Consider the following 16,744-nt stretch of genomic DNA (forward strand, 5'->3'; position numbering starts at 1 on the left):
CATGGGGTAGATTTATCAAAGTTTCTAAAAGGAAAAGTGAGCTTGAAGAATAGAACCTTAATGTTGAATGGCATTCTGTAACAATGTAATTACTGGCAGAGTGTTGCATCGTAAGACAAGTAGGGAAAATATGTTAAAAGGGTGTTGGATTTTATTAGTAGTGGGTTAGTAAAGGGTTATAGTAGTCAGCTAAATTATTAATCAAATACATTCTTAATACTAGACAAGAGACTTGTGGTGCAGAAGTTCAATAATGTTGTTAATAGAAATAGGTATATAATTTTAGGTTGAGTCCCTATGTTGCTGCTTCAGAATGATGTGTTTTCTAGTTTGAAAAGAGAAGTATATTTGTTTGTATTCGACACCTCCTAATAGATGGAAGGGTCAGTGCACGTTGGTAAAAGACAGATATGTAATTGGAAGAACTAGAGTGATTATCTGAAATGAAGACAACTCTATCTCTGTAAGTTTTCTTACGTCAAGGAGTATAACTGCAGCATAGACCACCAAAGACTAGAGCAACTGAAATGAACTACAGAGTCACTGAGGCACGTATTACCAGTAACCAGTTTTGGTAGTTGGAACAAAATGAACATTTCTTTTATAGGGATGACCCTTTCGTATGTCTAGCAAGAGTGCCAGAAAACATATTTAAAAGGAGCATGGAATGCTGGTTAAGAGGAAATGGGAATGGGAAATAACAGAAGCAGTTGTCAAACCATGGAGTTGTTTTTTCAATCTTTCTAAAAAGTGGAGGTATTGACCATAGCACCCAATCAGATTATAACTATAATTTATCTACAACATGATAGCTAGCATCTGATTGGTTGCTATGGACAAAACCTCCACTTTTCCTTTTAGAAGGATTGGTAAATCTGCCCCATGTGTGGCATGATAATAGCAGATAATGACAATGAGGGATGTACGGCACTGGGCTCGCTTTGGTGTAGGATATAGCAAAGCCTTAAAGTAACACTTTCCATAGCTACAAAATGTATGAACTTTACATGCCACATTAGCATCTATACATACATGAAAAGAAAGAAAAGATTTGTTTATACACTTTTAGACCACTTTATAAAGTGCATGGTGCCCCTTCATGAACATGTTGTACACATGTTATTGTCTATTCAGTATTATAAATGTTACAAAATGACCAAACCGTCAGTGTTTTGAGTTATTTGTGAATCTATTGTATTATATATTGTATTATATTATGTGTTATCTTGGCCTTTAGTTGCCTTTTCTTGAGTTTGTGAAAGACACTGTATTTAATGAATACATTAGACATAAGTAACTCATAAATAACAGTAATCACATTCTAAAGTGCACAGTATAAGTACTAATATAAAATGTAATTTACTGCAAAGTTTGCACATATACGGCCTAATTCATGTTTGGACATACGTCCATTTGCGTAGAGTATTTTTTATGAAATGGCTCTTGTGCATGCTCAGAAACGGACCTTACGCCAATGAATGCAATTGCATGCAAGTCATGTCTGAAAGCAAATGACACATATGACAGCCTAGGACTTGAGTGGTTGAACGGGGGGAAGAAAGTACAGACTAAGGTAAGCCATGTACAGTAAGAGCGTGCAGATGATCTACCAATGCAGATACAGCTGATTCACATTCTGGGGTTCTTGTAAGTATGCTTCATTTCAGGCGTATCATTTGCACCAGCTACAGGGCAAGTGATAGTGATGACTCTCACAGCATAATCTTTGTTTTAAAAACTACACGCATACGTGCTATTCAATAGCACAGGACATAGCACATCGAAAATAGACTATACAAAGGCACTGTATGTACAATATACATTGAAAGCATCATTATTTATGTAATGTGTATATATATATATATATATATATATATATATATATATATATAATCCCTATTTCATTAATGATTATGCTGTTAAGAGTTATTCATTTATTTTATACTATACATTTTTTTGTATGCGTCCTGATGTGACTTTATATTGCACATACACTTGTGCATATACTGCAGTTTGTTCTGTCTATCTAGGTAAGTCAAGTACCATTTAGGCCACTCAGATTGAAATAAAAATGCATCTTGAGATGCACCTTGATTTAAATATAGTCTGAACTATGCTCAAGTTCTGTGTTCTTTTTTTAAAACATAACTTGCGTCTGAACATGTAACAGACCCATAGGGCATATCTAGAGTCGGGACCAAATCTAGGTAAATTATCCAAATCTGCAGCGGTACAAGCCATGTTGCTATGCAGGGGTGCAAATGCAATTTGCATGTAACCTACAAAGGCTTGGTGCTTTGTTTATGATGAGATTTGAAGATGACCCTCCGGCAGAGCACAACTTGATTTTGCTAAGGTGCACAATTACATCTTCTATCTGGATTTTGTTCAAGCTCTAAATGAAGCCTGTAGTGTACATATTTATAATACTATACAGTTTAGCATTATTTAAATAACCAATGTTGTTGTGTGAAAATACAGTAAATGTATTATTTTATTATGTGTAGTCTGTGATATTGCTCTGATAATGCAAATATGCTGGGCCTAAATCAAGTAGACAGTACAATATCTATTTAATATGGATTATGTGCTTCAAGAGTCTCATGCAAAGAACAAGTCATTTTTTGCCCTGGGAGAATGTTGCAATTTATCAGATATGCGCCATTTTGTGAGAGATTACAGATCTCTGTGAACTTATTACAATGTTTAAATGAGATGTGTAATGTATTCATCTAAAGTTGTAAATGGAGTTATGATAATCCATCCTGCACTAATATGCTATGAAGATTCCTAAAGCATCTCATTGTTTGGGTTCATTACTAGCACAGTGAATAGACTAGCTATACTGTTTATGCTCATGTTAAGTCATACAAAGGACATCTATAGAAAGTGTTTTTATTATAAACCAATGGCACACTTACTGTTTAGCAATTTGTATAAGTATTACTCTGATGTCCAGTGGTGGAAGTGGCAATATACAAGTGCAAGTATGGGAATTTTAAATGAACAGCCGAGTGTTTTGGGGCCATCTAGGCTGAAATGTAATGATGAAATGGTGCAACTAAAGGTGTAGCCTGTGGTGTATGAAGCACACAAAGCAAGACCAGCAACCAAAGAAGTACAGTATGTAAATTAGCTTTGGAAGAAAGGCAAATGCTGTTTATTCTAAAAGTTTTTTTAAAAAATACTCTCTGAAACTCCATGACAATGTGAATGTGAATACACTAACTGAAGCGGTATAGACCTTTGTGGTGAAAATATCAGCCAAAAGATTTAATTGAAATTTGAATACTAAAATGTTCATGATGATGGAACAAATACATTCTAAAGGAGAGGTTATTATTATTATTATTATTATTATTATTATTATTATTATTATTATTATTATTAGTAGTAGTAGTAGTAGTAGTAGTAGTAGTAGTAGTATTTGCATTAATTATATTGTTAATTGTATGATTTTTCAAGGTCCAATGTGAACATTCCTCACACATACAGTATGTGTGTATAATAAGTTTGTAATATAAAGTATTTGTAGCTATTTTGTATGCAAAGGATTTTGCAAATGAGGGCAAATATCTCCTTTATGCAATGTACCATTATATGCTGCTAAACACAGCCATTTGTGGGAAAGAAATTACTCCCAGGTCCAAATGCAAATTATCTTACATTTATTTTATGAAAAATGTAGATAATAGGTTGTATAGATGTTTTATGAATATAGAAAATCTTTAGGTTAATTTTACAAAAAAAAAAATACTTCCGATATCAAGGCATATCTCAGAGCAGTTAGTATTCTTCCTTTTTAATTAAAGTTTTATGGAGCATAAAGACTTGAACTCAGCAGTACTAAAATTGCCTTATTCTGCTTTGCATAGCATTGAGGGAATGAATTTTGCAGCTATTGTTTGCATCCACTTATTCATCCACTGTTCGTTCACCTTTGTGAATTTTTTCTTATGTGTTAGATTTGAAAAATACAGGGTCCGTTTTGCAAAAATAACTGCTGTCCTATCTGCTGCTGCTGGCTAAAGAAACTCCCTAGTAAAGTATGAAGTGTAGTTTTCCTTTAAGACTAAGATATTTTACATTTAGCACTTGAGTTGAGATTTTAATTGAGAAACATTGCATCTCTATAAAATGTATGACTGTTATACCAGCAAAATGTTTAAACAACAGTTTTATTCAGTTAATTGTTAGACATTAAGTTTGTGTAATAAAAACAAGTAAGTACATCTCATTCATGAAGGCCTTCATAGGCAAACTGAGCGGGGGTTCCTAGTGCCTGGAAACCCCCCTGCAAGCCTGGGGCATTGTATAATTGAGGTGGCTGGACCCTGCTCCTGCTTCACACAACTCTGCTTGAAAAGGGAGAGCTGCAGGCATCTAACAGTAGTGCACACAGCATTGCCCATGTATATTATGGGAATAGGAACAGTTGGAGAGCAGCCTAGTACTGTCTAAAATTATAGCCACGCCCCCATGCATGCTGGTCACTCCCACTAGAGGCGTGGTGTGGAAACCCCCCTATACATATCCTGCGTTTGCCCCTGGCCTTAATGTGTTTCAAATATAAATATATGTTTTGTATTCATGCTGCTCATTTTACTAACAGGAGAGATTTTATTGAACTGCTATTTAAAATGAGCAAAACATAGGGCTATATTTATCATGCAGCATATTTCCTAACTATCCCACAGGTTGATTTATGTGCATATATTTGTATGAGTTGTGCATTATTGTCACTTAGATGGTACAAGTGATTTAGTTGAACGTAATTGAAAAATTCTGATTACTGCAACCTATAAAGTGATATTTACCATTATAGACTATTTTACAGAGCTAAAGAGCATACAGTCCCCTGCACAAGCAGTGAATCCTTCAAATCTGTATATCTTTAGCCCTAATAAAACATTTAAAAATCTTGTTTCACAAACAGAATCACTTTTAGTGCATCGAGAACTTAGTCTAGGCCTAGGGAATCATTGCACTGCAGCAAGAGATGACCAAATAAAAAATAAAAAAGAAGTAAGACATAAACCAAGACAAGTAAAATAAAAGTTCAAAACTTTTTGTGAGGAAATCTTTCTGAGGATACTAAGGACACAATATTAGAAATCATAATGTAACTACTATGAACATTATGCTGTGTAGGGCTCGCACACAAAAATACATGTTTTGGTTAAAGTATGCGGATGGTGCATAGGTAACATATTATTATTACACTCTTGTGTCTATCATATTCCATGTGTTGTGATGTAATCTGTGAATCATGTTATATTGAGATGTAAAGTTTAAAATACGCCCAGTGGGTGACATGTAACAAATTGGCAATGTGTATTCAATAACTGTTCTGAGAAAGTTAAATGACAGATTTTGAGTATAGTTATAAGTTGGGTAATATCATAATGTAGCTGGTAAAATGTGCATAGTTAGTAGCTATGTTATGCATACTGTTGCAAGATTATTAAAATGTGTTTGCAGCAGCAATATGTCCTAATACAATTTTTCAGCCAGGCCTTGGTCAAAGTTCTATTGTGTATTCAGCAGCCTGGCTATTGTTTGCACAGTATAAATAGCCACAGGAGGTCCTTCTACCCCTGATATCAGTTAAATAGCAAACTTTCTGCCTCAGAACAATTAATAGCAAACTGTATTGAAAGCCAAGAGGATATTGTGTTGTGCTGTGTATATAAGTGGCATTATGTTGCATGACTGTAATGCCAGCATGTCTAAACAGACCTTTTCTAATTGAGTAGGTTAAATTAGAGTTTGAGTCCTTGATAGGGTAAAAAAGAGTTTAATCCTTTTATCCAAATATACATCTTGATAGTAAAAATAGGTCTAAAAACTGGGTACACACTACAGAATTTTCCACCAACTTATTATGCTGATCGATTTTACATCCGATCGATGGTCCGATCACACAGTGCATGGACTGCATACACACTAGCCTTGTTTTAGATGATAAATGGAAGAGCGGCCGTCCCGTTAGCGACTCTTTACAGCCATGTTGTCGTGAGCAATGATTTTAATTTCGTACACACTGAAGCAACATTTGCGGGGCATGTAACGATATACCAAATACATTAGCATAAAGGGGTAGTCTTTCACTATAGTTAACACTCAAAACCGCATAAAAAGAGAAGGCAACACTGTCTCTTCATTCATTCATTCCTATTTTTAACCTACAATGGATACAGTAGAAGAAGAAAAAGCAACTGCACTTTTTCATGTATGCACCTATCAGAAAGAACTTACCGTATATGTGAATGAATGTACAACTAAAAACGATTGTAAAATCCCTTCGTATGTAATGGTCCTATAACGGTTAAAGTTATAGCAAAAGATCTTCATACATGAGGTTATTATACACAAATAGGCATCACCCACAATACTCCATTCTCTGTGCGCATCATCGCTGATTGGTCCACAGCTGAAATTAACGCCCATGTCTGAGTGTATAAAACCACAGAGGAGCCTGTGAAGAACATGAGAAGATGGCGGGTGAGGAGAAGGTATCAGTGGGGGTTGCAGCTATGGAGACGGAGACAGAATCAGAGATGGTGCTAGTGCTGGAAGGGCCAAAAAATGTTGAAAAAGTTAAGGTGGGGGATGGAGATGCTCCAGAAGAGCAAAGAGCAAATCCAATGAGCCCAAGAGAGGTGGAGATGATGGTAAAAGTACTGGATGACGACCAGTACGACTACGACATTAAAAAAGTGAGTAGCACGTGTAGTGTACCTGTTTGAAGGACTTTATGTATTTCATTCTAGTTTCACATGAAGCAATGCAAACGCCTGATTTGTGACATAAATTTTTACATAGAGGGATGGGAAGTTAACTAGCCTTCCTAGCTACATCTGGGACAAAGTGCTATCTAAAGTAGAGCGGATTATGGATGAGCTGTCTTAAACTAGCATTTGAGACCCAATATGCTGAAATCTGGTCCTCTTGAATTGGCAGTGGTTTACACTACCTGAATAGATATGGAGTAAATCTCAAAAAGAACAAGTGTGAAAGCCACTAGCCAGTGGGCAAAAATATAATTACCAATATTAGTAATATTATTTCTGGTACACCAAATCAAGATCAATTGTATGAATTTCAGCTGCTGTAATTATATTTCTTACAATGCTTTGCTGTGGTAGTCAATTCCTATTCCTATTCCTACTTCCACAGCAGCCAGACCACAGAACAGAATTAACTGTCTGGCATCATATTAGCTCTATAAAAACTTTGCATAATGTAAATTTACAAGTACTGTTTTTAATGGAATTCTGTGGGATTGTGAAGAAAAAACAGTATTTGAAGACTGTATCACTGGAACTTTGCACCTCTACAAAATAGCCTATTCGACTGCAATACTGAATTTGCACAAAATTTAACAGTATCTTCGTTGATCTCTACCCAGGTCATACATCAATAAACAAAATATTTGCTCAGTCCGCAGAGAACACAATTTGCATACAAAGGTGCAAGGTCAGCAAATTCAAATTCATGATGACTCTTGTAAATCTGTTGCACTGAATCGCCAGTTCCAAATGTCCTCTGTCTCACTCTCCGTCATTACAGTTCTTCTTTTGAACATATTGCGGGTTGTTTTAGCTGTTATTTTTTTCTTCACAGTACTAAATTGTGCACCAATTAATTTACAAATATGTTGGAACTGTTTTTTGTTGTGCATGTGTACGTTGATTTAAAAAAGGAAATTTGCTGCTTAATTCTAGAACAGTGAATGAAACAGATATTTGCTATTGGCATACTTGGATTTTGTAACGGAAGTCAATTACATTGTTAAATTATATACATAACATTTCATGGGGCATCTGGAGAAGTACTACTAATTTAAATAAAGGCCAGTAGATTAATGGAATAGCTTCCAGCAAAGGTGAGAGGCTAATACAATAAGAAAAACAAAATGCACGGGTTAGATATAAGACTGTGCTGAATATTCAGAGGGGTGAAGGGTCAAACTGACTCTGAAGTTATAAAGTTGGTAGGAAAAGAGAGCAATAGGTGGGGCATATGGCATTTGTTTGCATGCTTCTTCATCAGATTTTTGCTTTCTCTTTGGGCTTTATTGAAGCTGCTTTCTGACCTATCGAAATAAGTGAAAAAAAAATTCAGATCATATAATCTATTAATATAACTAGCCAGTTCCAAATCAATCATAAGATATGTATGTATCTTGAAAATAAATATATTTTGTCAGGATTGAAATGCTATAACAATATTGAAAGCTTGAACAGCATCTAGTTCTGTTCTACTAAAACAGGTGGAAAAAGGAAAGGGATTTGTAGACACTAAAATATACTTTCTTTTAGATGTAAAAGGGCATTACTGACATGTTTATACAGAAAATGTGACAAACTAACACATCTGGAACAAAATCAATGCAAATGGCATAATATATAGTTGATTATATTTAACAGATAGTGTATGCCAGTGGGGGATCCAGGGAGGGGGCGATCGCCCTCCCTAGCAGACACTTGCTGCCGACGGCTGCACAGTATGTGCAGGTCCGTCCAGCCGTGACAGGCAGGGACAGTGTTCTGCCCAGCTGCTCTGATTGTGTTTAAAACACAATCAGAGTAGCCGGGCAGCACACTGTCCCTGCCTGTCACTGCTGGACGGACCTGCACATAGTGTGCAGCCGTCAGCAGCCTAAGATGTTAGAAAGGGGCGGGGCCTAAATCGACCCCCCTAAATCGCCCCGGGTACAGCATTTTTCTAGATCCGCCCCTGGTGTGTGCACGATAGAATAATTGCATTTTATGTAAGTAATACATTCACTAGTCATAGAGAACTGTTCCAAAGGGTTTACTGTGCTGTTAAGGTTGTCTTAGATTTAGTTCTATATCTAGCTATGTACTATGGTGGCACTTTAAAAAAATCCTAATCTTATTTCTAATACTATATATTTCCATATGAGTTTTATATTAGTAAAGTTCTGTATATATATATATATATATATATATATATATATATATGTGTGTGTGTATATATATCTACATGAAAAATGAAGGGACTGTAAATGTCTGCATTATAGAGGAGAGAAGGTATTCTATAGAGTATTCGCCTATTTCCACAGCTGTGAAATTTGCACATTTTGCTGCTGAAATGTGACCTACCTCAACCACACCATCACAGTATCACAGTATACCATTCGCACAAATACAGTGCAAGCGGTGAAGCAAAAGTGGATCTCAAAGCTTGTAGCAATAATACTTTGCACCTCTGCAAAATAGCTTGCTTTGTCTGAAAAGTTTGACTAAATTTCATTGCAAATTCACTCAATTCCCCTGTATTATACCGACAAGTGCTTGGTGTAATGCACTGATGATAAGCAGATAATTAATGTCTAATAAACATTTCATTATACATAATTATATTGTTAGTAAATGTTTAAAAAAGACTCAGGTCCATCAAGTTCAACCATTCATGAATTTTGTATGTATTCAGAGAAAGGCAAAACAAAACCTCCAGTATGACAGTTGCCAATTTAGCCTCACAGGGGGGAAAAAAATGTCAATCGGATATAATTCCTTGAATCATTAACCTCAACATCCTCTACTAAATGAAGCTACATATATCATTTTTTGCAGTAAAACATTGTTTAATTTTGTGTGCAAAAAAAGTCACATTTTATCCAGTACAGTACAATATACTACTTCCTAATGATTCCTTCTTTCTTCCATTCAAAACTGATTGCTCTTTTCAACTGTATAGTCCTTGTTATGAATAGTTAATTAGTCAAATTTTGTATTGACCTTGCCTCTATTTATGCTTAGTTATTTGGTCACCTTTAAATCACTTTTTTAAACCTCCATTTATAATTGAACATTTCAATTCTCTTTAGTAACAAAGTCTCCTGACTGATCCGACTTCAGTTTTCCTATGGTCTACTTACAATGAGGAGCACAAAATTATAAGCAATATTATAGATGTTATGTTAATAGTGACCTATACTATTGTAATACTGGTTGGTGGATTTGTCCTTTGATGTTTAGAGGAACCTCCAGACAGTGTCGGACTGGGGCATGAAGGGCCCACCGGGGAATGCAACACTAGGGGCCCACCAAAGGGGGTGTGGTCAGCCATCATAGAGCCGGGACCAGACACTTGAGGGGGAGTGGTCAGTCCACTAAGGACAGCTAGCACCTTAGTGCAGTATATAAAGAATGCAATAGATAATACACCTAATGGGGATAGTTCACCACTAAACACCAAGGCTCTATAAAGTGTATGGGACCTGGATCCCAAAATCATATAACAGGACACCCTTGTGAGTGCAAAATATAAAATCTGCGTCCGACCCTGGAACAAGGTACCAGGAAATAGCTTTATTACAGTGGGGAAGAGAGTTTTATATTTACATATTGTAAGAAGGGAGACTTTGGTGGTTTACTGACCATCTATGAAACAAACTTGGCAGAGGGCTGGTTATACATTGGATGTGAAAATATTATGCTGGGTACAGAACATTACTACAGAACCTAAATATAGTGGTAATGGGACAATATGTAGTGGGCATGATGCTTTTATGTTGGTCTTGGACAGTGTACTGTGGGTACAATGCTGTAATGCAGGAATAAGGAAATATAAGGTGGACATGAGACAGTATGTGATACGCACACTAAGGTGGGCATGTGGCTTTATGGAGTGGGTATGAGGCTGTTTCTAGTGAGCATGCTACTGTATATGAGGGATATTAGGCTGTGTGTAATGCACATTATTTATATTCTATATGACTCTGCTATGTATGACCAGAAAGTATGGCACATATATACAAAAGTAGGACAATACTTTAAAGCTAGAGTAAAGCTAGAGCTAGTAAGATAGAGTTACTGATGTGTAAATAATGTGTATTAACTACTGCCTGATATAAAGAATAGAGAACATCATGAACTGTTATTCCATATGAAGTAGGTATCAGCAATGACTACAGCATTCACCATGTATGTACATTATAGCTCACCTCTTGCAGTACAGCACAGGCATCTTCCAGCGAGTAGAACACTGCAGAACCTTTGATGTTCTCCACAAATGGGGATGACATTGCTTTGTCCATTCAGCTCCCACACACATTGCCAGATCTAGGCTGGGAGTGCATGTCAGCTGACAGGGTGAGGGGGCAGGTCACATGACCGCAGCTGCGATCGCATGTGAAAGATGACTGGCTGTCAGTGACAGCCAGTCATCTTTCAATTGCGATCGCAGCTGCGATTAGCAGCGGGGGCGACGTGAAGGGCCTTCAGGTAAGCTCCGCCCACTGGTGAAAGGGGGTGTGGCCGTATGGTATCCGGGCCTACCGGTGGTTTAACCGGTAGCCCGTTGGGCCAGTCCGACCCTGCCGCCAGACCTTATCCTCTCATTTATTTGTGCATATTGTAACACAATATTTGCATTGCATGTCTTTATCCACATTTTATGCACCCTATAATTGTATTCACCTTTTTAGCAACTGTCTGGCACTGTGTGCTCTTACTCAGCTTTCTGTCAAATAATATTCCTAGCTCCTATCTGAGTCCCATGGCCTAGTTGCACAAGCTATATTTATCTATATTTTAATTTGTCATTTTGTCTAAACCTTATACTAATTAATACATAATACTTGTCTCTACAAAAGAGAAGAAAATCTAGACTAAAACCAGAAAACAACACATTTTAGGGCAATTTAAAATCTATTTAACTTTAGAGATATAGCACATGAGAAATATGTAGGACAATAATATAGCTGTGTCTTCTGTGCAAGTACAAATTTAGCATCCATTTAGCTTTTTGTAACCAAGGAGATGCCAGCAGAAATAGAAGATAAATAACAGAGCAAAATTTTACTTTCAAGAAGGAACAAAATTATGATAGGAGCTTTGAGAAAGTCTTCACACACCTGTTGTCTTTGCGGATGATATATCTAGATTTTTATAGCTGAACATCTTGCTTTTGTGCCATGTTTTTTGTGGAAGAAACATAAATGTTCTGTTGTTTGTTTCATGCATATTGATACTCTGCAAATTATATTTACACTGTTTCTGTAGTTTCCTTTTATGCAAACATTTTTCTTGCAGCCGTAATGTAGAAATGATAAATTGTATACAATAGTTAGCATTGTGTTTTAAACATAGTCCGTATGGGAACTATTTTCAATTTATTTTAATTGTCAGTGTGTAAATCAAAATTTGCTATATACAATTTTGATGCAATATTTCTACATCTGAACCTAAATTATAGTACACTATCCTGCACACAATACAGAAGATGTGTGATGATAGCATTTTTGCATAGACTAATATATTTAGAAACATTTATGATGTATAAGCCTGTTTAACTGGTATTTTTGTCATTTTAATTTAATAACTACCTGAGTATGTACAACAACAAAATAAACAATGAAAATGTTATAAAAGGCCAGCTAATTATAACACTGTGTTTTCCCATTTGGTATACCCAGATGTATGGTTTGCAATGGGAGTCACAACTATGCTTCTACCAGGACTCCACAGTAAGCATTGCATTTATCTCTTTACATCTTGGGGCATTATTTTGTGATTTTACAATCATATGTATTTTCATTTTCCTTACTTACCAAAATTGGAAACTTTATGTCAACAAATTGCCACTTAATATTGCTCTCCCACCACCTTAAATATATGTTTTAATTAACCTGAAGTTTGTTCAAGGAATAACCGCCTCTAGCCACTCCCTGATCAAATATCTTATCATTTATTCAAGCAGTCAAACAATATATCACCTCTATTTCACCAGCACACCACTCCTGACTGCCTTTTTACAAACCGCCCACTGCACACTTGTGACTTGGATGCTTACTGTAAGGGGACATAAAGGATTCCAGTCTAAATCTCGCACTCATCTCTCTCTAAGGTTACAGACTTAACTGGTCCTTCCCCAACACAGGCTCACTCTTCCACAACTCTCCGCACTGCCACCAGCTAAGTATAAGGCCCTAAGCAAACCTTTGACTAAAGAACCCAATTGTTCAAAATCTCTGCTCTGATAGCTAAAAGAGTTAACACTTTCCACATTGGTATACTATGCTTCTTGTAACACGCAGGTTAGACCTGCACACACCAGCAATCAAAGGGTTAATACTTAACACCTCAAGACTCTGTGACACAAGTATACATGCAGGCACACACTAGGCTTGGTATACAAATGTCTTAACAAATCACACATCAGCATTTAAAGGGTTAGCATGGTCAAGCAATCTTCTTCATAAAAGGCTGTGAATCCATTTAGAGCAATGAGGACAGCACTTATTAAATTTTCCATTTAATATACAAAAATTACAGGATTACAGGTTATGTAAACAATTAATAAAAGATGGCATAGCACACACAGCAAAGCATATTTAAAAATAAAAAGGAGAAAGTTTCAGAATGCAAACTTACATATGAGTTGTATAATCTGCGCCAAGGGAAATTGGCTTGGAAGATGTACAGCTTGTCAATGTTGATTGATTTCTCAAAAGTCTGACAATTTCTTACAAATGTTCTCATCTTTTTAAAGATATTTTGTTACCTTTCCTCTCCTCCAGGGCTTGCGGTCTCATTGGGGGATCTGTGACACCATTTACAATCAAAATTTAAATCTCCCTGTTTTAGTTCCCAATGCTAAAATGTGACCTAACTTTTCTGGTAAGTGTCACAGAGACCCAATTTTATTATTATTAAGTCCAATACAAATTTACCAGTCTCCTGATAACAAACATCAATAGGTCCAGTATATTAGGTGAGTTGATACTCTTTTCCTCACATTTCCTGGAGTGACAGGCAGCTTTATTCGACATATGGGGTGTTCTTCATCGTGCTATTTATAAATATATGGTTGATCACTTATTTTATTGATTTTAAGTGGTATTTTGGAAACTGAAATATATTTGCCTACATAAAATATAGCAAGTCATCCTGTTGTCTCCTTGTGTAAGACAATATGCTGAGCAGTTCCTAAAAGTCTTTTCAGGTGTCAAAACTCCATCCTATACTAGGACATAAGTTCACTCCAGGAGGTCTTCAAAGCTGCTCAGCTTCCCCTAAAGGTGACGGTGTTATATTTTAGCATAGAGGTGGGCAGAGCCACCAAATAACCACACACCAGTACTTCTGGCTTCACATTTTACACCTTAGTTTACAGAGTAGCTCAAATTATCAATGGATTCATTTGATATGTAATATATACACTGCAGTTATGATTAGCTCTTATTCCCCACATTTATGTTATTTGTTAATACTTATAACTGTAATTCCTCTATGTTCACTATAGTTGCTGTTGTAATATCGTTTATCAAGAACACATTTCTCATCCTATTTATGTACATCGGTTAGTTGAATTTTTCTTTTAGAGGCATGATGATCAAGAATGGAATCTTTGTAAATTTCTCGCCATGCTAGTTACTAAAATGTGTTTTAATATTTATTTGCATACATTGAAATATTTGTAGCTTTTGCTAAGGCAAATACATAGGTGCATAATCCAACATATTCAATGACTTGTTTTACTATTATGAGTTAATAGTATAATTTCAAATCAAGCTCCAGTTGCAGACATTTGCAAAGATATATATATATATATATATATATATATATATATATACCTGCACATTTTGCAATATGCATGAAAATCTTGATCCACATGTTATAGGGCTGATTCTGAGAATGTTTGTTTTTTATTAAGGATTGCATTTGCTCTGAGCAAGTTGTTTCAAATGTGAAACTACTAGCTTCCATGTTAGGACTCTGTACTGTTTTAAATTAAGTTTGAAGAAGTGCAGATTTATTTTAGTATCATCCTTAAAATTTTCACATGGGAAACATACTTAGTAATAAACCCATGCTTTTTTTTTCTTCTCTTGTTTTGTACAATCTTTTTGATCTTTTTTAACAGTGAAAGCATGACAAAATCTAGAAGAATGGAAGTTTTTGAAAAACCGCAGGCATTTAACCAATAACCTATCAGCCATGTTGCTATTCGTTTGCCAGAACAGTTATATTTAATGGGTAAAATGATGGTACACATTTATACTGCAAAACATTTGTATGCTTACTAAAAGATTGTGTTTCCAATATATGCTGAAGCTGGACAATTTACATTTTAGATGAAGTTATTTGTGTACTTTAGGACAATGACAGTATGTTGTCTATGCACCACAAACATATAGCAATATACTGTAGGCCTCAGGCACAAATGCACCTTTAAAACACAGATTGCTTTCTCCAAACCAGATACAGGAAAATGTAGGTTGGGGTGCATATAATCCCCATTGTGGTATCAATAATCTGCCTATAAATTATGATTATAAAATTATCAATAATTGTTTGGCAAAGTGAGTCTGTCAAACAATAGCTAAAAAGTTTTGAAAAACAAAGCACTATAACACAGAAACATTTTTACATTTACAAATGTTACAATGTGTAATTACTTTAATACTCACCTCTGTGTCAAGAATAATTTTTGAGTAGCTATCAATATTAATGAAAGCTTGTATGTAAATTATGGGAAATCTGTGCAAATACTCAATGCAAGTTGAGCCTGTTTAATTTGTTCCTATCCAAGTCAACTTTTAATGCTCACTTTGCTAAAGGTTATAGAAAGCTCATCACATCAATCTATTATCAGTCTGTTGCTGGTAATATTAAATTACTCACATATACAAATGGATCACTCTTCTCAGAATAATCTCCTTCACCTACCACATTAATTAGCGCCAATTGATAATAATATCATATATTTCCCATTTAAATTAATGGGTTTCAGCTGTGGCATTTTTTATGTCAGTTAAATCTGTATATAACCATTTTGATTTATCAATAAATTGTGTATTTTTTTCCTATTAACCTCATGTTCCCCTTTTATTCAATCAGTACGAACAGAAGAACATACACTGACATTTTCCAGCACTGTCTGCTATTAAATCACTTGAAATTTAGGCTGGTTCAAGTTTTCTGTGCATTGAGCATTAAGGGAAGTTGAAATAATGCTAGCAGTGCAGGTAATTAATATTGCCTTTATGCACTGTTTTGAGGCATAGTTATTGAATAGGGATGTATGCTATAGTGTTTCCTATTAAAATGTGAATGGTGACACATTTAAATAGAACCTCTATCTTTCTGAAAGAGCACACTTTAAATAATAATAATAATAATAATAGTAATAACAATAATAATAATAATAATAATTAGCTATTTTGGGCTATTGGGCATTTCTTAGTACGATTATAGAATTCAACCCTGTTGTCTAGTTTATTGGCAATGTCTGTCAGCATTCCCCATGCCTATGTTTTCCCAGTACTTCACTATGTTGAACCAAGACACAATAACATTCAGTCTGAGCTACAAATCATCGACACATCCCTCTGTAGATGGCTTGGCCTACTCTGTAAGTCATGTGTAGATGGGCAGAAAACAACAAAATTTAGTTCAAAGCACTGTGCTATCTATTATTGATTTTTAATAATGCACATGGTATTTTATAATCTGTTTTAGTGTTATCTGGGTGTAATCCATCCTGAAATTTTAATAGGTATTTTTGTATTTTTTGTTGTGGCTCATATGAGCATATATGACTTGTTAAGATATAAATTGCATCTAAAACAATATACATAAAACAACTTATTTTATTTGTTTACTGTTTTGTCATTAATGACAATATTAACAGGTGACAATCATGGATAGTTTTTTTTTCTGCACATTCTTTTGTGACTTTTAGTCCACAATGGATAAATCATATA

The 16,744-nt window shown here is 35.4% G+C and overlaps 1 protein-coding gene across 2 annotated transcripts in view; it reads left to right on the forward strand.

Moving 5' to 3' along the window:
* Positions 1-16,744, forward strand: part of TAFA5 (TAFA chemokine like family member 5) — a 474,858-nt gene that overhangs the window by 289,796 nt on the left and 168,318 nt on the right. The gene's annotated exons all lie outside the window — the stretch shown is intronic.

The sequence above is a fragment of the Mixophyes fleayi genome, chromosome 4, assembly GCF_038048845.1.
Source record: "Mixophyes fleayi isolate aMixFle1 chromosome 4, aMixFle1.hap1, whole genome shotgun sequence".
NCBI classification, from domain to species: domain Eukaryota; kingdom Metazoa; phylum Chordata; class Amphibia; order Anura; family Limnodynastidae; genus Mixophyes; species Mixophyes fleayi.